The sequence below is a fragment of the Mobula hypostoma genome, chromosome 1 (genome assembly GCF_963921235.1).
Source record: "Mobula hypostoma chromosome 1, sMobHyp1.1, whole genome shotgun sequence".
In the NCBI taxonomy this organism is placed as follows: Eukaryota; Metazoa; Chordata; class Chondrichthyes; order Myliobatiformes; family Myliobatidae; genus Mobula; species Mobula hypostoma.
Genome location: NC_086097.1, coordinates 14,470,013 through 14,491,146, shown reverse-complemented (window position 1 = coordinate 14,491,146; position 21,134 = coordinate 14,470,013). Strand labels below are relative to the sequence as shown.

Below are 21,134 nucleotides of genomic sequence, written 5' to 3'. Positions count from 1 at the left end.
GTAATGAACATTTTTTTTTCAAGAGCCACTTTAAAATTGTAAATTTGTAAAGGCCTTGCACCTATTCCCAGGAGTTGTGTTGCAGTGTACAAGTTTATTAACAGCGCCAAGAATTCCTTGGATCTATTCCATTTCAGGCAACAACCAAGTAAGCTCTCATGCTATTCAATGTTAAAGTGACAGTAAGCCTTAGATCTGTTACATAAAGGTGGCTTAAGACGTGCATCATTCTTAATGTGAAGCCAGAGTATGAAGGAGATATTTCATGGACTGGAAGTCTGTTCTTTCAAGTGTTTCCTGTTCCCTCACTCCACCAAAGGGAAAAATCCAGCAAAGCTGTCACAGCAGAATTAAAATCAGTCATACAGTATAGAAACAGTCTCTTTTGCCTGCGTGTCCATACAGCTATCACATACCGATCTATACTAAGGAGGGAGGATATAGAATAAACATACTCAAAATATTTTACTGTGATAGACGGTGGATTCCAATTAATCAGAATCAGGTTTAATATCACTGGCATGTGCCATGAAATTTGTTGTCTTTGTAGCAGCAGTACAATGCAAAACATAATAATAGAAAAAATATGCAAATTACAGATATATATAATATAGTGAGGTAGTGTTCATGGGTTCAATGCTCATTCAGAAAGCTGATGGCAGAGGGGAAGAAGCTGTTCCTGAATTGTTGAGTGTGTGTCTTCAGGCTCCTGTACCTCCTTCCTGATGGTAGCAATGAGAAGAGGGCATGTCCTGGGTGATGGGGTCCTGGGGTCCTTCATGATGGACACTGCCTTTTTGAGGCACCGCTCCTTGATAATGTCCTGGATACTACAGAGGCTAGTGCCCATGAGGGAGCTAGGTTTACAGCTTATTTCGATCCCGCGCAGTAGCACCCCCCCCCACGCCATACCAGATGGTGTTTGCAGCCAGTTTGCATGCTGTCCATGGTACATCTGTAGAAATTTGTGGGCGTCTTTAGTGACATACTAAATTCCCTCAAACTCAAATTGGGACACATGAGGACCAGTACATTTTGGCCCAATTAGCCAAAGTTTCTTGGAAATAATTAAAAGGTATAAAGAAGACAAAGTGATGTTTAACTGAGTAACAATTTATGTATTTAAATGAAAGGCAGAACAAATTAGAACACTACCAGTACCTCTACAGTACTATAAAGCCGTGTATTCATTCCTAATAGTTATCAGCACAGAAATTCATCTGACGCTTTTTTTGATTGATGATAAACAAACAAAATCAGCACAGATGCTTAGTGCAGATAATATATAGCCTTCATACATTGCCTTAGACTATTGCATCCTCAAAATCTTCATTTTCATTGTGACATTCAAAATGATTGTTGATACCTTCAAATTCCTCATAATTCCTATATAGTTGTGGTAGTGAAATTGTTTCATTTTCACTCCTGGCCATTTCTGACATTTCCGATCCTGATGCTTGAAACCACAGTGAGGAAAACAGTTCCGGATGATCTTACTGCTTATTTCTCACCAACTATCAGTGACTTAGTCACTGCTGTTTGAACACAAACACACATAACTGAAGCTACTTAAAAACTGATCGCTGTAAGCATGGTGTAGTGTCTAACGGCCACGTAAGTGCACTCAACTGACTCTAGTTAGAACCTGTTCGCCAGCAGTCTGTGCCCACTCTGTAGTTTGTTGTCATCGAAGCTTTCTGTTAGCCCTGCATTACGTTGGACAGTTCGTCCGCGAACCGTGTTCTGTCCACACTCTGGAACGCAAAGCTGCAAACATCAGTGGGGACTCCTTCCACTGTCAACTCAGGTGGAGACTAATTGACTGGGGAGTGCACAGAGAGAAGGCTGGTTAGCAAAGAAACGGCCAGTCACACTTGGCTGGAGAAGAGAACAGTTGAAATGTCCCCAAAAAAAATGTCTTTGAGTTTAGTGGCAATCATGGCCCTTATCTAACATCTAGAACCAGAGCTATAGTTTACAGGGGAAGTCAGCAGTAGCTGTTAGACTTTAGGAAGACGTCCAAAGTCATGATTTGTGTATATAAAGACCGCTGCCTAAATAAACACTTTCTATAAGTCAGGAGAGGCTGTATCAGAAAGGCAGTCTGCGAACACATGTTACTTCATTATAATATGAAAATAAATAAACATTTGGCAAGCCCTCGCTGAAAAGGTTTTTTTTTGTTGATCTCTTGCTTCCTTTGGCACGTGTGATGTTAGAAAACGGATGGAAGGAACTGTTAGGATGTGAGTGCAAGCTTCTCCGACGGCACTTTTGCTGTGTGCTTTCCAAGCAGCCTTTGCCAACACATTGTATGAATGGAGTCCAAAGCAAGCACCACGTTCCTTCCAGTGACAGACCATGCTGACTGACAGGGCTAGTTTAAAAACACTTCCTTCTTCACATGCTCATGGCCTCACTTTTCCTTCATCTTATTTCTCTGGTTCGCTTCCTCTCTCTGTTATTTTCATTTTTTTCATTCTCTCTATTTCACACTCTCCCTCTTTCTTTCTCCCCTCTCTTCCTCTCTCTCTTTCTCTCTCTCTCTCTTCTTCCCTCTTTCTCTCCCTCCCTTTCCCTACCCCACTCCTTCACTCCCCCCACTTCACTCCCTCCCCTCCCTCTCCCTCTTCCTGACTTTTGGCTTGCTATCTTTCCAATTAGTCTATGTATTTAAACTAATCTTACAATCTTATGTATTTAAATGTTTGTGTTTTTTTATTGTATTCTTGTTTTATGCTGCACCAGATCCAGAGTAACAATCATTTTGTTCTCCTTTACACTTGTGTACTGACGAATGCATCTTAACTCTTTTATTGCTCACTCAATATATCACTTCCTCTCTGTCTCCATTCTCTTGCCCCACCCATCCACTAATTTTTTCTTCCTCCCTCTTCCCTCTTATTCAATTTCCCATTCTAGCTTCTTACCTTTTCTCCTGGGTCTCCACCTCCTTCCCTTTCTCTTCCGCTCCTCCTGTCCTATCCTAACAGATCCCTTCTTCTTCAGCCCTTTACCTTTCCCACCCACCGTGCATCACCTATCACCTTCTAGCTATCCTCCTTCCTTACTTGCTACCACATTATTCTGGCATCTCCCCCCTTCCTTTCCAGCCCAAAACATCGACTGTTTATTCATTTCCAAAGATGCTACGTGACCTGCTGAGTTCCTCCAGCATTTTGTGTGTATTGCTTTGTGCTTACAGCATCTACAGAATCTCTTGTGTTTATTATTAGTAGTTAATGGTCACCACACATATTAATCACATCATGGCGTCAGTACATAAGGCATGGAGAGGAGATGAAGGGTCTCGATATGAAATGTTATATCCATTTTCCTCTATTGATGCTGCCCGACCTGCTGAGGTCCTCCAGCACTTAGTGTGTTGCTCCGGATTCCAGCATCCGCAGTCTCTTGTGTCTCCAGGGAAAGGAGACCCACATTAGGGCATATCGTGACCGTGAGTGCCCAGTCCAGTTTTCTGATGGGCAGAACTTCAACAGCAGATGGGCAAAGGCACTTTATTATCATAATAATAATAATAATAATAACAATAATAAATTACTTATAGAACTTATTTCATGCAGGCAATGTACCTTACAAATGGAATAATAAAGTCCAAACGTGAAAATATAAGTCAAAAGATAAACACAAGAAAGTCTGCAGATGCTGAAAATCCAAAGCAACACACACACACACACACACACACACACACACACGCACGCACGCACGCGCGCACACACACACACACACACGCACGCACGCACACACACACACGCACAGCGCTGGAGGAACTCGACAGGTCTGGCAACATCTAAGGAAATGAACAGGCAGTCAACGTTTTGGGCCAAGTCCCATCTTCAGGACACAAAGATATTAGTTAAAAGCAAGGTTAAATAAATGGTCTTTGAGCTGGTGTTTAGAAGTGTCAACTGAGCCTGTATCCCTTATAGTTTTAGGTGTTGAGTTTCAGAGTTTAGCAGCGTAGTTCAGACGAGTTGACCCGCTAATTATCTTCTGAGGGAGATTGTTTAAATTTATAGTTTCTACAGAGGCTTTTATTGCACAATCTAGGACAAGAGGGCACGACTTTGGGATTGAAGGACGTCCATTTAGAACAGCGATGCGGAGAAATTACTTTAGTCAGAGGGTGGTAACTCTGTGGAATTTGTTGCCACAATCGGCTGTGGAGGCCAAGCCATTGGGTGCATTTAAGGCAGAGATAGATAGGTAACACACATAAAAGTTGCTGGTGAACGCAGCAGGCTACGCAGCATCTCTAGGAAGAGGTACAGTCGACGTTTCGGGCCGAGACCCTTCGTCAGAACTAACTGAAAGAAGAGCTAGATAGGTTTTTGATTAGCCAGGACATCAAAGAGTATGGGGAGAAGGCAGGGGAGTGGGGATAACTGGAAGAATTGGATCAGCCCATGATTGAATGGCGGAGCAGACTCAGTGGGCTGTATGGCCGACTACTGCTCCTATATCTTACGGTCTTATGCAAACATAGGTCCACCTTCCCGGCATATCACTTCCTCATTCTTTTTTTCTCCTTTCCCTACCTTTCTCCTTTTGATTGTTCTTTATGGGCTTTAGTCCTTTCATCTCGTTAATGCTCCCTTGAAGAGGAAAACATGTCATGGACACTGCCACTGGAGAATGTTTCTTTTAAATTCCTTTGGCCAACTCAAATATTCCTCAGACTTAGCAGCATTTTGCATTGTTCGCATTTGAATGCATTTAACAGATTAGAACATTTTCTGAATCACTCTGTAAGTGTATAATTCTTTGTTACAGCTAACATCATAAGAAAGAGTATTTCATTTCCAATCTAATGATTCAGTGTTCCTATGATGCAACACCAACCTGTCAGTTCTGGTGACTCAGTCAGGGTGCCACAATAGCCCAGCGGTTAGTGCGATGGTATTACTGCTCGGAGCATTCAGTGCCAGCGCTGTCTGTAAGGAGTTTGTACGTTCTCCCTGTAAGTGTGTGGGTTTCCTCCAGGTGCTCTGGTTCCCTCTCACAGTCCAAAGCCTGACCGGTTGAAAACTTAATTGGTCGCTGTAAAATGTCCTGTGATTAGGCTAGGGTTAGATAGATGAGTTGCTGAGTGGCACCGCTCATTGGGCCAGAGGTGCCTGTTCCATGCTTTATCTCTAAATAAAAAAATATATTTCTCATTCTTCTGATCAAAGTGCAGTTGCTTAGTCCATTCTGATGAGGTATTAATTTAGGGTACTGGTAAAAGTGATGTTTCTTGTTCTTGCTTCTGACCTGCTGTGAATGCAAAGGAGAGGCCCAAGCAGCAGAGAGGGACCTGGAGTTTCATTATATTCTAAAGGAAAAGTGTATCTAGTTTTCCAACAAAGGATGAATCTTCTGGAGCAGACTGTATTCAGGGCATTGGCCACAATTTAGAAATTGACTAAGGACTGGATGCAGGCTTTTCTTCATTATCTATTGTATGATATTACTGTGACCTTGTCTTTTGGATCAGACTTTAAACTGAACCTCTGGCTGCTGTTCCCGATAGATGTTAAAGATTTTTTGGTACTGTTTCAATGAAGGTCAAAGGAATTAGCCCCAGTCTCCAGCTGAGTGTTTATCTTCGGTCAATATGGTCATTGTCACTTTACTGTTTGTGGAAACTTGCTGTGCACAAAATGACAGCCGTAGTTCTACAGTTAACAGAAATGCAGAGTGCCTCAGGAATCCTGTCATGAAAATGTTTTAAAAATACATTTCTTTGCCAATTTTTCAGATAAGGGTGGCTATGAAATTTGCAGATCTGATTTTATAAGCTTGTTGATCATTTTGAAGTAAGTGTTTGTTAGTCCTTTCTATCCCTGTCTCTCAATAACTCAAGTAAATAGGAGCAGGGTCACCTGGCCCCTCAAGTCTGTCCCACCATTCAATTTGAGCAAGTCTGATCTACTCTGACCTCAATTCCTCTTTTATGCTAGTTCCCTGTTCCCCAATCTTTCTAATATTGATCTATCTCATTACCTGCCATCCCATTTCCTTCACCCTATCATGTTGCCCTGACTTTCTACCTCTCCATTCACCTTCCTCCCTACTCCTCTTTCCCACTCCCTACTCCTCTTTCTCTCTCCCTATTCTTTCCCACTCCCTACTCCTCTTTCCCACTCCCTACTCCTCTTTCCCTCTCCCTACTCCTCTTTCCCTCTCCCTAGTCCTCTTTCCCTCTCCCTACTCCTCTTTCCCACTCCCTACTGCTCTTTCCCACTCCCTACTCCTCTTTCCCTCTCTCTACTCCTCTTTCCCACTCCCTACTCCTCTTTCCCTCTCTCTACTCCTCTTTCCCACTCCCTACTCCTCTTTCCCTCTCCCCTCTTAAAACCTGTCTTTCACCCTCCTCCCCCTGCCACAACATCGTTCTCACTTTCTCACTTGTGTGTCGGACAGTTGTAAAACTGAAGTAGGCTGCAAAACAATGGCTTTACGATTTCAGTGATGGCCTGGCCGTAAACCAGCGATGGTCGCTCCCACGCACCGAGCCGGTGACCTGGGAGATCTGGTGTGTGGCCGCTGGGTTTTCCTTTCAGAACGTTTTCCAGACTCTTGCCCTTTTCCCACCAGTCTCCACACCACTCGGGAAAACATAGTAAACTTTGCAGGCATATATGGTCACGTGAACTGTGTGAACAGAAGTTGGCTTTGACACTGTTGGATTCCCTTCAGGGTTTTGGTGGGATGTTTTTGCTGGGCATACAAGCCCAATCTCATCATGGTCGGTACTGTTTTGTGGCATCATTCCCTTTATTTAAAAACCTACTTTATACCCTTGTGTTTTTTCAAAACATAATTAAATTGACTTGAAACAGCTCCTTGCTAAGGCTACAGATGGTACACTGACATAACATTGTATATGATGGTGGTGAATATCAGTAGCTCGGGTTGAGGCATTTGATGTTGCAGTGTTCGCCGAGCTTGGCAATTAACTTGCAGATGTTTCATCACCAGTCGAGGTGACATCCTGTGCATAATTGTTGGTGTTTCTCTTTGGGAGTGCTCACGTTTATATCGCCACCCGCCCCCCCCCCCCCCGGTCCTGATCGGCCGATATCCAATATTGTGCCAATCCCTTCAGCTCAGCTGAGGCAGGCCTGTTGGGTGCTGCGGCAGGTTGCACTGTTAGTGGGCTCTCTCCACCACTCATGGACAACAGTGAATGCCAAAAGACTGCCTGGAAATGGTTGCTAAGGTCCTTCCTCACTCTTGCACCCCTATCCTCTCCTTCCCACTTTATTACCCCTAATTTCTTCATTCCGTTACTCTTTGAATATAATAATCAGAACATAGAACAATGCAGCTCAGTGCAGTCCCCTCGGCCCACAATATTGTGCCAATCTTTTCACCCACTCTAAGGTCAATCTAACCCTTACCTCCCACATAGCTCTCCATTTTTTTTTTAACCATGTGCCTATCTAAGAGTCTGCTAAATGTTCCCCGTGTATCTGCCTCTACCATCACCCCTGGCATGGCGTCCCACGCAGCCACCACACTCTGTGTAAAGAAAAACTATCTCTGATATCCCTGCTGTAGTTTCCTCCAGTCACCTTAAAGTTATATGCCCCCTCCTATTAGCCATTCTAGGGAAGATGTCTCTGGTTACTAAGCTCTTCTCGGGCTTCAAGCCAGGTCAGGTATCGATTATAACCAACATTTTGATGACAGACTCTGCCATCTTCTTCAGGGAAGGGGGTCCAGTTTCCTGATGGTCAGAACTTCAACAGCAGATGGGCAAAGGCACTTTATAATAATAATAAGAATAACAATAATAAATTACTTATGGAACACAATTCATAAGGGCGATGTAGTTCAAAGTGCTTTATATATGGGATAATAAAGTACAAACATGAAAATAAAAGACAAAAAGATAAACACAAGAAAGTCTGCAGATGCTAGAAATCCAAAGCAACACACAAACAGCGCTGGAAGAACTCAACAGGTCATGCAGCATCTAAGGAAAGGAATTCATCCGTAAAGAATCAGGCAGACTTTGTCATTGAAACATCAGTTATAATCGATACCTGTACCCGGCTTGAAGCCCAAGAAGAGTTTATTCGTCATATATGCCGGGAAAGCACTAGATCCTTTTTGTCTCTGGTCGTTCACTCTATCTAGGCCTCTTATCATCTTGTACATTTCTATCAAGTTATCTCTCAGTTGGAAGCAGTAGTCAACCATCTGTTCCCTTTTCCATTTATATAGGACAAAATTAGTCCTCTGCGCAACCCCATTTTCCTACAATATCCCCATATTCCTCCATTCTAATATTCAGAAATTGATAGGTCTGATTTGAGTAATTTCAATGCTGAGGCTTCACACACAGCTGAGACTTCCAAAGATTCACCTTCCCTCATGGTGAAGAAATTGCTCCTCAACTCAATCCTAAATGACATACCCCTTAATTGAACCCCCTTGTTCTAGTCTAGCCAATGGGAAACAACTTCCCTGCATTCACTCTGTTCAGTCAGTTCAATTTTTAGTCTTAATAAAGTCACCGAATAAGGTACAGTACTGTGCAGAAGTCTTGGGCACGCATATATAGCTAGTGTGCTTGAGACTTTTGCATGGTACTGTAGTAATTTTGTCTTTTGCATTGTACTCCCACTGCAAAAAAAAAATGACATGTTTTAGTGATGATAAACCTGATTCTGATATGGGTCTCTATTGTGGACTGAAAGTGGGAAGGGGGCAGGGCGAGGGGAATCATGGTTGGAAAAGGGGAAGGGTGAGGGAAGCATTGTAGAGACATTCTATACTGATCAATAAATCAATTGTTTGGAATCAAATGACCCTACATAGTGTCTCAGGGCTGGGTGTGTCTGCACCTGCGTCCCTCCAGTTTATCTCAATAAGCCAAAGCTGCTGTTCCAGGGAAATAGTTGGATTAATCCTCATTCCACTTTCTCGATATTGCGCAGGTCCTTACATTTTTAACAGTAATAAGCAAAGCTGACTGATTATAGCTAGTGTTACTACATTTTGTTTGCCCCTCCCCATAAAAATCTGCAGATAAAGCTGTACCTACAAGCACAGAAAATTCTTTTAACTGAGGCCCGTGCAAGAGGCGTTTGTTGAAGGAAAGTAACATTCTTCAATTCTAAAACACGAGGAAATCTGCAGATGCTGGAAATTCAAGCAACACACATCAAAGTTGCTGGTGAACGCAGCAGGCCAGGCAGCATCTGTAGGAAGAGGTGCAGTCGACGTTTCAGGCCGAGACCCTTCGTCAGGACTAACTGAAGGAAGAGCTAGTCAGAGATTTGAAAGTGGGAGGGGGTGGGGGAGATCCAAAATGATAGGAGAAGACAGGAGGGGGAGGGATGGAGCCAAGAGCTGGACAGGTGATTGGCAAAAGGGATACGAGAGGATCATGGGACAGGAGGCCCAGGGGGAAGGGGGGGGAAAAACCCAGAGGATGGGCAAGGGGTATAGTGAGAGGGACAGAGGGAGAAAAAGGAGAGAGAGAAAAAGAATGTGTGTATATAAATAAATAACGGATGGGGTACGAGGAGGAGGTGGGGCATTAGCAGAAGTTAGAGAAGTCAATGTTCATGCCATCAGGTTGGAGGCTACCCAGACAGAATATAGGGTGTTGTTCCTCCAAGCTGAGTGTGGCTTCATCTTTACAGTAGAGGAGGCCGTGGATAGACATATCAGAATGGGAATGGGATGTAGAACTAAAATGTGTGGCCACTGGGAGATCCTGCTTTCTCTGGCGGACAGAGCATCCTCTCCTATCATTTTGGATTTGCCCCTCCCCCTCGCACTTTCAAATCTCTTACTAGATCTTCTTTCAGTTAGTCCTGAAAAAGGGTCTCGGCCCGAAACGTCGACTGTGCCTTTCTTCAATTCTATCTTGGGAGAATTGGTTATTACTACAAGTAGGAGTATAGAGCTGACAGCATTGGATGAAATTCACTTGGTCTGCTCCACATTGCCAAAAGGTAATCTTCGGTGGGTATCATTTCTGGGTTGTATGTCATATTGTTCTATCCCTTCCTCCAAACTATTGCCTGCTAAAAAACCATGGGCAGCTTCTCATCAGCCATTCTGACATTTGACACCCAAACCACCAATTTTCTCTTGGCTGAGGCTTGGTGAATTGAGGACAGGTTTAAATATTGGAAGATGTTTGATTGAATAAGTGGATTTTGTCATCTTCCTGTCTGACGATAGACAATAGGGGCAGGATAGGCCATTCGGCCCTTCAAGCCAGCACCACCATTCACTGTGAACATGGCTGATCATCCACAATCAGTACCCCATTCCTGCCTTCTCCCCATATCTCTTGACTCCGTTACCCTTAAGAGCTCTATCTAACTCTTTCCTGAAGCACCTGGAGAATTGGCATCCACTGCCTTCTGAGGCAGAGCGTTCCACAGATGTCTGCTGCCACTAGGACTTGCTATTTTCTTTCAGTTTCGTATGACTAATTACCTTCACCACCAGAGTGAAAGTATGGACCAAAGACAGAAAATTCTGGAACTCTTCAGCAGATTAGGCAGAGAATGGCGCCTGACCTGTTGAGTATTGCCTACACTTTCTGTTTTTGTTGTAGGTTTCCAGCATCTGCAGTTCTCTTTTGAGTTTCATTTGCCCTTTTCCGGCTTGTGGGTTACACCACTTGCTAACTATGTAATTGTTTATGAAATTCGGTGACTTATTTCGTAGAAGAATTTTGCTTATTTGGAGTGTTTACCCTTGTGTAGTGGATAGTCTCCTTTAATGAACATAGCCACATGTTGTGCGTAAAGGGAATATTTGGAGATAGCACTGCACAGTAAGACTCTTCCTCTGTAGGTTTCTTGTTGCTGGGCCTTGGGGTGCACTACACAGAGCTGTCATTTTGTTCTGTCATAGTTCCTTCCTCTGCTAGACCAAAAGGTCCCTCCCCCACCCCCCAGCTTCAGTCCCACGCTGCAAGCTTAGCTTTGTGCCGTTGCTTAGTGTAGTAGCCTGCTGCTAAACCTGAGCTGTGTCCATCTGCTCCAACAGAGGCGAACTGAAGTGGAATGACACGCTCCCTGTGAAAATGCCAGCAAAGTTTTGGACCAGAGCTCCCCACTGGGGCATTTTGAAATTCCGTCAAGTGCACCACAGCCACCCACATTCTGTCTCGTTCAAATGAGCAGTGATTGCGTTTTCTATCTGTCCCAGAGAATCGGATTTGTTCTATGGCCGATTAGAATGAGCCATGCCTTGTGGTTTGAGCCAACCGGTCATAAAGCCCATCACCCCGACTGGGACATAGGCTGCCAACAGCGGGTCACCAGAGTGTGCTGTTCTGGGCCAAAAAATAATCAGCCCTGTGGCTTCTGCTTTCACCACATGACTTCCTACGTCTTCCAGGTGAACATCCTTCCCCTCCCAGGGATAAAAGTCTTTGGAGCTTCTGTTGCTTTTAGAGTTACTAGCCCCATGCTCAACCCTCTTCCTTTTGCAGCTGGGCTGCAAAGTGTCCATGACAAAGTTCCAGATTATAACTACTTTCTGTTTAGAAGGTCTTCCTCTAACTTTCATATTTTTTGAGCAAAAATTTAAATCTGCATTCCCTGGTTCAGCTTCCCTCTCTTTATCCCAAGGATTCCCAACCGCTTTTACGCTGTGGACCAATTCCATTAAACAAGGGTGTCGATGGACCCCAGTTTGGGAACCCTTGCTTTATCCTATCTGAGGCCATTGTAATCTTTAACACGTCTTTCAAATCGAAAGAAGCTCTCACTGTCTTTATTCTAAGTTGCTCTGGTGTGATTTGCCTTGTCCTGTCTTGGGATTGCCACCTTTATTAATGATTCCCCACACAAAACCTTTTCGAAGAACGAGGGGACATCTTTTCTGAAATTCACACCTCTCCCGCTGACATCGAGAGTGTGGCTGCAGGGTGTTTGGTCCAGGGAGTGGGGTAGGTAGGATAGTGGTGTTCTGAGGCTTTTACACAGGCAGGGATTGGCCACGTGCAGGCAGGGGGGGATGATTTTGTCTGTATCATGCCTGGCACGGACATCATGGGCCAAAGAGCCTGTTCTTTGTTCGGTTGCTGCAGGTTCTATGGCTGAACTTTGCTCCTCTTTTATAGACTGGGGAGGGACCTGGCACCAGTCAACAATAACAGTCTTGCTTTAAAAATAAGACTGGAACAATCTAGAGAGCATAAGATAAAGTTTGGGACATACATCTAGAGGTATGAAGGGGGTGGACGTGGGCAAGTCTAACAGTACCTATCTCATGGGAAGTTAGTGGTGAAAACCTTCGTCACAGTGCCTTTGCAGCGTTGTCCAGGTAAGATGGATGTGACCTCTATTTATCTTTGCAAAGCAACCACATTGTACAAATTCCCAAGGAGGAAGCCTTGAGGCCTGCAAGTTCAATTCAGCCTGGTGCTGGTTTAGTGATATGGTTGACCTTGTACATGCCGGTTGTTGTTTTAATGTGATTGGTCACAAAGGGTAGAGGCCAAGCCCAACAGAGCAGGAAACAAGCGGGGAGTGAAATGATCTGCCAGTCAGGTTTTGAGACCTTCACTTTACCTTGCCTTTGGTATGGCCACAGTCATCGGTGAGCTTCTAAGCTGGGCTAGAACTTTTAGATTTGCATCTTTCCTGGCCTTTGCCCTGAATAAGTAGTGCAGGGAAAGTGATGAGGGTATGCACCGTACCAATCTCTGAACAGGCAGCACTAGTCTGGCTCCTTTCAACGATTCCACGGGAGCTGGAATCAAATAAAATTTGGCAATTATGTACTGTATGTCAGATCGGAAAGCTTCTCCTCGGCTGTCAGATTTCTGAATGGACAATGAACACATATATACTACCTCGCTATTTTTTGCTCTCTTCTTGCACTACTTAATTAATTTAATATTCTACCTCTATTTCTTACTGTAATTTATAGCTTTTATTCATTATTATGTATTGCACCGTACTGCTGCTGCAAAACAACAAATTTCACGACATATGCCTGTGATATTAAACCTGATTCTGATTCAGATGGCTGCAAAAAAAAGCATAACCGATTATCTCATGACATTTACCGAAAGAAATCTATTGATCTTGGTCTGCACATGCCTGCAGACATACACTCACCTCTGGTCTAAACCATCAGCTGTGTGTAGGAAGGGAATGCAGCCCTTGTCAGTGACTCCCTCAACCTGATGATATATAAAGCAGTAGTATCATTTGGAATCTGGAGCCTAGAAGCATGGCATTGAGCCGGTGGTTCATAGAACCCAGATGAACCTCCGTCTGTGCATTTCATCTCAGTCTGTTTGGCCTTTCTGTTTATCAGCTTCTCTTTCACTAATTTTGTTCTCTTTTCACACTACTTATTTAATTTATTTTACTTACTGCCCGTTATGCCACTGGCAATGAAAGTCTTCCATCTATGTCAGTCCTTGGCCACTCAAACGCAGAAGGATTCTTCATTGCTGTTTCAGTGACAATTTTGTTTGACCGGTCAGGGTTGTTAGTCCTGAGCTGAACCCCCGAACCTGGAGGACTGGTGGACCACTCTTAGTCTGGCCTCTGACCTTTGGTCTGTTTGGCAAAGGATAGCCTACCAACAGCCAAAGCATAAAGCTCTAACTCCAGCCACCATAGCTCTCTGGGTCATTGAGGTATGCAAGCCTCCAAACCCTACGACAAGGTTATGGTCCTCTTGGTAGGGTATATTTATATACATAAATTTCTTAATTGTAATTTGTAATACTTTTATGCACCTAATAGTGCTTCTGCCGCAAATCAGCTAATTTCACGACATACGCCTGAGTTGTTAAACCTGATTCCGTTTTTTTTTTGGTGTGATCGAGGTCTGGAAGCAATGCTCCTGAGAACGGCTCATTTAGAAATGTACTGCTGAGCGAAACTGTGGACAGCAAACATGTCCGTTCAGATTTAAGAACAGAAACCTGCCCTAATCCCATCATCCAGGTCCTTAAACCTGCAGCTCTCTGCAGTTTTTAAAGTGTGACACAACACAGGCAGTAAACTCCACATCAGCTTCTAGTTAAAAAAAAATAGTTTGACACATCTCCCTTTTAATCCTTCTACCAGTCTCTTTATTGATCTCTCTAAAGAGGGCTGAAGGTTCTGACTGTTTACTCGATCTAGGAGAAGGGCTTTAAGCGGAAGCCTTTCTTCTTCTGCCAAGATTTGCCGCACCCTTTGAGAAGAAACGAGCAAGATTTGGAGCAAAAGGTAACCACAGACTCTGTACATCCGGCTATACAGTCAACACGTGAAGCGCAGAGGCAAACGTGAGAAATAGAAGCAAGGGTAGACCTCCAGCCTGGTCTTTCGCACAGCACTCTCAAGCCTGCTGTGATCTTTTGTTTCAACTTCATCTAGTGTCTGCTTGCCACGACCCCTGGTGCCCCTGCAGTCCAGTAAATTGATCTCCCTCAAAGATGTACTCAGTATATTTCATTAAATCAAGCTTATTCTGTGATGCTGCATTACTGGCAGGAAGTGGTGCTTGGAAGTGAGTCAGAGGCAAGGTGACATTATCATAGTCCCACTTGTGAGACCAATACTGCCATCTTACCACCTCTACACAAAGGTGGAGGTAGAGTTTAGAAATATTTAATTAATCTCTTATCCAGAAAAACAAATTTCACGACATATACCGGTGATATTAAACCTCAGAAAGAAACCTCGAATCTCTCTGAATTCCCAAGTTCAAAGTAAAATGTATCAAGTGTGCAGTTTTGGTCACCAAATTACAGGAAGGATATTTATAAGGTTGAAAGAGTGCAGAGAAGGTTTACAAGGATGTTGCCGGGACTTGTGAAACTCAGTTACAGAGAAAGGTTGAATAGGTTAGGACTTTATTCCCTGGAGTGTAGAAGAATGAGGGGAGATTTGATAGAGGTATATAAAATTATGATGGATATAGATAGAGTGAATGCAAGCGGGCTTTTTCCACTGAGGCTAGGGGAGAAAAAGACCAGAGGACATGGGTTAAGGGTGAAGGGGGAAAAGTTTAAAGGGAACATTGGCAGGAGGGCTTCTTCACACAGAGAGTGGTGGGAGTGTGGAATGAGCTGCCAGATCAAATGGTAAATGTGGGCTCACTTTTGACATTTAAGAAAAACTTGGACAGGTACATGGATGAGAGGTGTATGGAGGGATATGGTCCAGTTGCAGATCAGTGGGACTAGGCACAAAAATGGTTCGCCACAGCCAAGAAGGGCCAAAAGGCCTTTTTCTGTGCTGTAATGTTCTATGGTTCTATATGCATGTCACCACTTACAACCCCGAGATTCTTTTCCTGCAGGCATACTTAGCAAATTTATAGAACTGTAACTGTAAACAGGATCAATGGACAACAAACTCTGCAAATGTGGATATAAATAAATAACAAGCATAAAATAACAAGATAAGAAGAGTCCTTAAATGAATGTAGTTATCCCCTTTTGTTCAAGAGCCTGATGGTAACTGTTCTGCGACCTGGTGGTGCGAGTCCTGAGGCTCTTGTACCTGGTACCTGATGGCAGCAGTGAGAAAAGTCTGCCAAATCAGATCCAAGACCGATTTCCACCTCTAGAGCAGGGGTTCTTAACCTTTTTAATGCCATGGACCCCCTTTGGCAGTCCGGTGAAGCCTATGGACCCCTTCTCAGAATAATGTATTTAAATATATAAAATAAAATACACAGGATTGCAAACAAAACCAATTATATTGAAAGACAGTTATCAAAAGATTAAAAAAACAAATTCATGATGTAGTAATATATGTGCTTCTTTATTAACTCATTAAACAACGAAACTATACATTTAACAACTGTAATGAGATCTGAAAATATCTGTGATTTCCTTTGGTGACCAAGTCACAGGTACTGCTTAATACTAATGTGGTTTGTTGCCTACATTCATAATTGAAGGAAATGCTAAATCTCAGTTAGAGGTTAGTGAAAATAAAGATGTAAATCTTTTCTCATCCAAGTTCACAGACTCCCTGGAAGCTATCCGTGGACCCCAGGTTAAGAATCCCTGCTCTGGAGCATCACTTCATACCACGCCGTTAACTTACTCTTTCTCCATTCAGAACCAGGTTTAATATCACTGGCATGTGTCATGAAATTCACTGTCTTTGTGGCTGCAGTACAATGCAATATAAAATAAAAGAAAAAAAATTTGTGAATTACAGTAAATATATATATGAATTAGTTAAATAAGTAATGCAAAAATAAATCTTAAAGAAATAGTGAGGTAGGTTCAATGTCCATTCAGAAGTCAGTTGGCAGAGGGGAAGAAGCTATGTCTGAATAGTTGAATGTGTGCCTTCAGGCTGCTGTACCTCCTTCCTGATGGCAGCAATGAGAACGAGACATGACCTGGGTGATGGCGGTCCTTAATGGTGGATGAATCATAGAACCTTAGAACATTACAGCACAGAAACAGGCCTTTTGGCCCTTCTTGGCTGTGCCGAACCATTTTTCTGCCTAGTCCCACTGACCTGCACCTGGACCATATCCCTCCATACACCTCTCATCCATGTACCTGTCCAAGTTTTTCTTAAATATTAAAAGTGAGCCCGCATTTACCACTTCATCTGGCAGCTCATTCCACACTTCCACACTCTCTGTGTGAAGAAGCTCCCCCCCCCAATGTTCCCTTTAAGCTCCCCCCCACCCTAAACCCATGACCTCTGGTTTTTTTCTCCCCTAGCCTCAGTGGAAAAAGCCTGCTTGCATTCACTCTATCTATACCCATCATAATTTTATATACCTCTATCAAATCTCCCCTCATTCTTCTACACTGCAGGGAATAAAGTCCTAACCTATTCAACTTTTCTCTGTAACTCAGTTTCTCAAGTCCCGGCAACATCCTTGTAAACCTTCTGTGCACTCTTTCAACCTTATTAATATTCTTCCTGTAATTTGGTGACCAAAACTGCACACAATACTCCAAATTCAGCCTCACCAATGCCTCATACAACCTCACCATAACATTCCAGCTCTTATACTCAGTACTTCGATTTATAAAGGCCAATGTACCAAAAGCTCTCTTTGCGACCCTATCTACCTGTGACGCCACTTTTAGGGAATTTTGTATCTGTATTCCCAGGTCCTTCTGTCCTACTGCACTCCTCAGTGCCCTACCATTTACCTTGTATGTTCTTCCTTGGTTTGTCCTTCCAAAGTGCAATACCTCACACTTGTCTGTATTAAACTCCATCTGCCATTTTTCAGCCCATTTTTCCAGCTGGTCCAAGTCCCTCTGCAGGCTCTGAAAACCCTCCTCACTGTCCACTACATCTCCAGTCTTTGTATCATCAGCAAATTTGCTGATCTAATTTACCACATTATCATCCAGATCATTGATATAGATGACAAATAACAATGGACCCAGCACTGATCCCTGTGGCACACCACTAGTCACAGGCCTCCACTCGGAGAAGCAATTCTCTACCACCACTCTCTGGCTTCTTCCATTGAGCCAATGTGTAATCCAATTTACTACCTCTCCATGTATACCAAGCAACTGAATCTTCCTAACTAACCTCCCATGCGGGACCTTGTCAAAGGCCTTACTGAAGTCCATGTAGTCAATATCCACTGCCTTCCCTTCATCCACTTTCCTGCTAACCTCCTCGAAAAACTCTAATAGATTGGGTAAACATGACCTACCACGCACAAAGCCATGTTGACTCTCCCTAATAAGTCCCTGTCTATCCAAATACTTGTAGATCCTATCTCTTAGTACTCCTTCCAATAATTACCTACTACCGACATCAAATTTACCAGCCTAGAATTTCCCAGGTTACTGTTAGAGCCTTTTTTAAACAACGGAACAACATGTGCTATCCTCCAATTCTCCGGCACCTCACCCGTAGATACCAACATTTTAAATATATCTGCCAGGGCCCCTGCAATTTCAATACTAGTCTCCTTCAGGGTCCGAGGGAATACCCTGTCAGGTCCTGGGGATTTATCTACTCTGATTTGCCTCAAGATAGCAAGCACCTCCTCCTCTTCAATCTGTATAGGTTCCATGGCCTCACTACGTGTTTGCCTTATTTCCATAGACTCCATGCCAGTTTCCTTAGTAAATACAGACGCAAAAAACCCATTTAAGATCTCCCCCATTTCTTTTGGTTCCATACATAGCCGACCACTCTGATCTTCAAGAGGATCGATTTTATCCCTTACTATCCTTTTGCTCTTAATATACCTGTAGAAGGTCTTTGGATTATCCTTCATCTTGACTGCCAAAGCAACCTCATGTCTTCTTTTAGCCCTCCTGATTTCTTTCTTAAGTTTTTTTTTGCACTTTTTAATACTCCTCAAGCACTTTATTTGCTCCCTGTTTCCTATACATGGCATACATCTCTCTCTTCTTCTTTATCAGAGTTCCAATATCCCTTGAGTACCAAGGTTCTTTATTCTTATTCACTTTGCCTTTAATCCTGACAGGAACATACAAACTCTGCAGTCTCAAAATTTCTCCTTTGAAGGCCTCCCACTTACCAATCACATCCTTGTCGGAGAACAACCTGTCCCAATCCACGCTTTTTAGATCCTTTCTCATTTCTTCAAATTTGGCCTTTTTCCAGTTTAGAACCTCAGCCCAAGGACCAGATCTATCTTTATCCATGATCAAGTTGAAACTAATGGTGTTATGATCATTGGAACCAAAGTTTTCCCTACACACACTTCGGTCACCTGTCCTAACTCGTTTCCTAATAGGAGATCTAATATTGCATCCTCTCTAGTTGGTTCCTCTATATATTGATTTAGAAAACTTTCCTGAACACATTTTACAAACTCTAACCCGTCTAGACCTTTAACAGTATGGGAGTCCCAATCAATATGTGGAAAATTAAAATCCCCTACTTTCACAACTTTATGTTTTCTGCAGTTGTCTGCAATCTGTCTGAAGATTTGCTCCTCCAATTCTGGCTTACTATTGGGTGGTCTATAATACAACCCCATTAATGTGGTCATACCTTTCCTGTTTCTCAGCTCCACCCATATGGCCTCGGTAGACAAGCCCTCTAATCTGTCCTGCCTGAGCACTGCTGTAACATTTTCCCTGACTGGTAATGCCACCCCCCCCCCCCACCCTTCATTCCTCTGCCTCTTTCACGTCTGAAAAAAGGATGCTGCCTTTTTGAGGCATCACTCCTTGAAGATGCCCTGGATACGACGGAGGCTAGAGCCCATGATGGAGCTGACTGAGTTTACAACTCTTTGCAGCTTACTTTGGTCCTGTGCAGTAGCCCCGCCCCCCCCACCACCACCCCCTACCATCCCAGCCCATATCAAGCGGTGATGCAGCCTGTTAGAAACGTCTGTAGAAAATTGCAAGAAATTGACTGTTGGTTGTACTTCACTGTTATTACAATTGGGATTATTTTCTCTTTTAATGTGTATTGAACAATCGGCTGCAATGGATCCACTGCAATGGATCTTCTCAGCCATGTCTTCTGTGGCAAATTTGAACCACGGGGCCTATTTGGGGTTGGAACATTGGTTACCGGCGACTCCCTTGTTGCTGGTGTCAGAGCTGCTGCAAATTCTGGAGGCTTTGTGGGAAAAGCGGCTGCTGCAACTTTGGTCATTATTGTTGAACCATTTATGGGGAAAGGTATTAGTGACCAGTGCAAGATTCAGTAGTTGGTGCTGAAGGGGAGGGCAGCCATCGTGGGCATAGGGGCTGTGCCCAAACTGCTGAGGGCTTTCTTTTCATATGGAAATGCAGAGTAATGGGGTGATTAAATAGAGCTGTATATAAAAGTACATCTGACATTAAAATTAGCATAATACCATGTAGCCTAGGGCTGAAGACTTTATTTGCCATCTGTGACTGAGCAAAATCCCCCTGGGGGCGGCTAAAATATTCTGAATAAACTCAACCGAAAGCCTTATTGAAAGTAAAATACCATTTCTGGCACATCATATTGATTTTGCCTAATTGCGGCGTAGCTAAGAACATTTAGTTACTGATGACTTTTGTACTGTGTGACAAGTCTGCAAGCTGTCTCGTACTTGAGAGGATGGCTTTTAAACAGAGCGGATTACTGGTCTTGGTTTATCATCTGGGGTTAGAGGAGGAATAAAATGGTAAAAAGTAAAAGAACAGCATCTGCACCACAAAAGATTTTGGTTGATATTTCTGGTACGCACGCCGTAAACTCTGCTTAGCAAACCCCCTTTTTTTGAAAAACTTACGCCAGGGTGCAAATCTGCGGCAAAATAATATTACCACAGCTAACAAAGAATGTCGAAAACACTCAGCAGGTCGGGCAGCATCTGTGAGAAAGAATCATTTTCAGACTGGTAACCTTCCTCACAGTAGGTTATCATCCAGAAACATCAGCATTGTTCTTTTCTCTACACTGATGCTGCCCAACCTACAAGTCATGGAGTCATAGAAGACTACAGCACAGAAAAATGCCCTTTGGCCCATCTAGTCCATGCCAAACTATTAATCAGCCTAGTCCCATCCACCTGCACCCTCCATAACCCTCCCCATCCCTGTACCTATCCAAATTTTCCTTAAATGTTGAAATCAAATCTGCATCCACCACTTCCGTTCCACACTCTCACCACCCTCTGAGTGAAGTTCCTCCTCAAAAGTTCAAAGTATATTTAATATCAGTGTGTGTGTATACTGTACACAACCTTGGGATTACAAGTAGTCACAAAACAAAGGGATCTAATAGATCCCATTAAGAAAAGAAGACCATCAAACGCCCAATGTGCAGGAACAAAATCATGCAGACAGTAGAAGTGAGTTAATAACATTTGTTACGTACCCCGTAACTGGGTTGCCAAACCAGCAGAAATGGATCACTCAGTTGGAGTCTGGATTACTAGATCTAAGAAAGTTTTATTAAAGAAACAAGCAACACAGTAATCGAAAGGATAATAAATGCAACAGTTCAGCAATGATAAACACACATGTGCACAGAATTAAGATAACAGGATCAATCAAGCTCTATCATTGTCTAGGGGTAAATGACCAATTTCAAAGTGACACAAAGTCCAGTTCAATTTAGTTCAGTTTGCAATAATCGTTGCCATGGCGATGGACAATGTGGGGGGAAGGAGAGAGAGAACGAGAACGACTGATCTTTCAGAACGGCTTCCACTCACAGACC

General features: G+C 43.3%; 1 protein-coding gene across 3 annotated transcripts in view; it reads left to right on the top strand.

Annotated features, from left to right (window-relative positions):
• The window catches only part of bcl11ba (BCL11 transcription factor B a), a 191,912-nt gene that overhangs the window by 147,531 nt on the left and 23,247 nt on the right, over window positions 1-21,134 (top strand). The window lies entirely within an intron of this gene.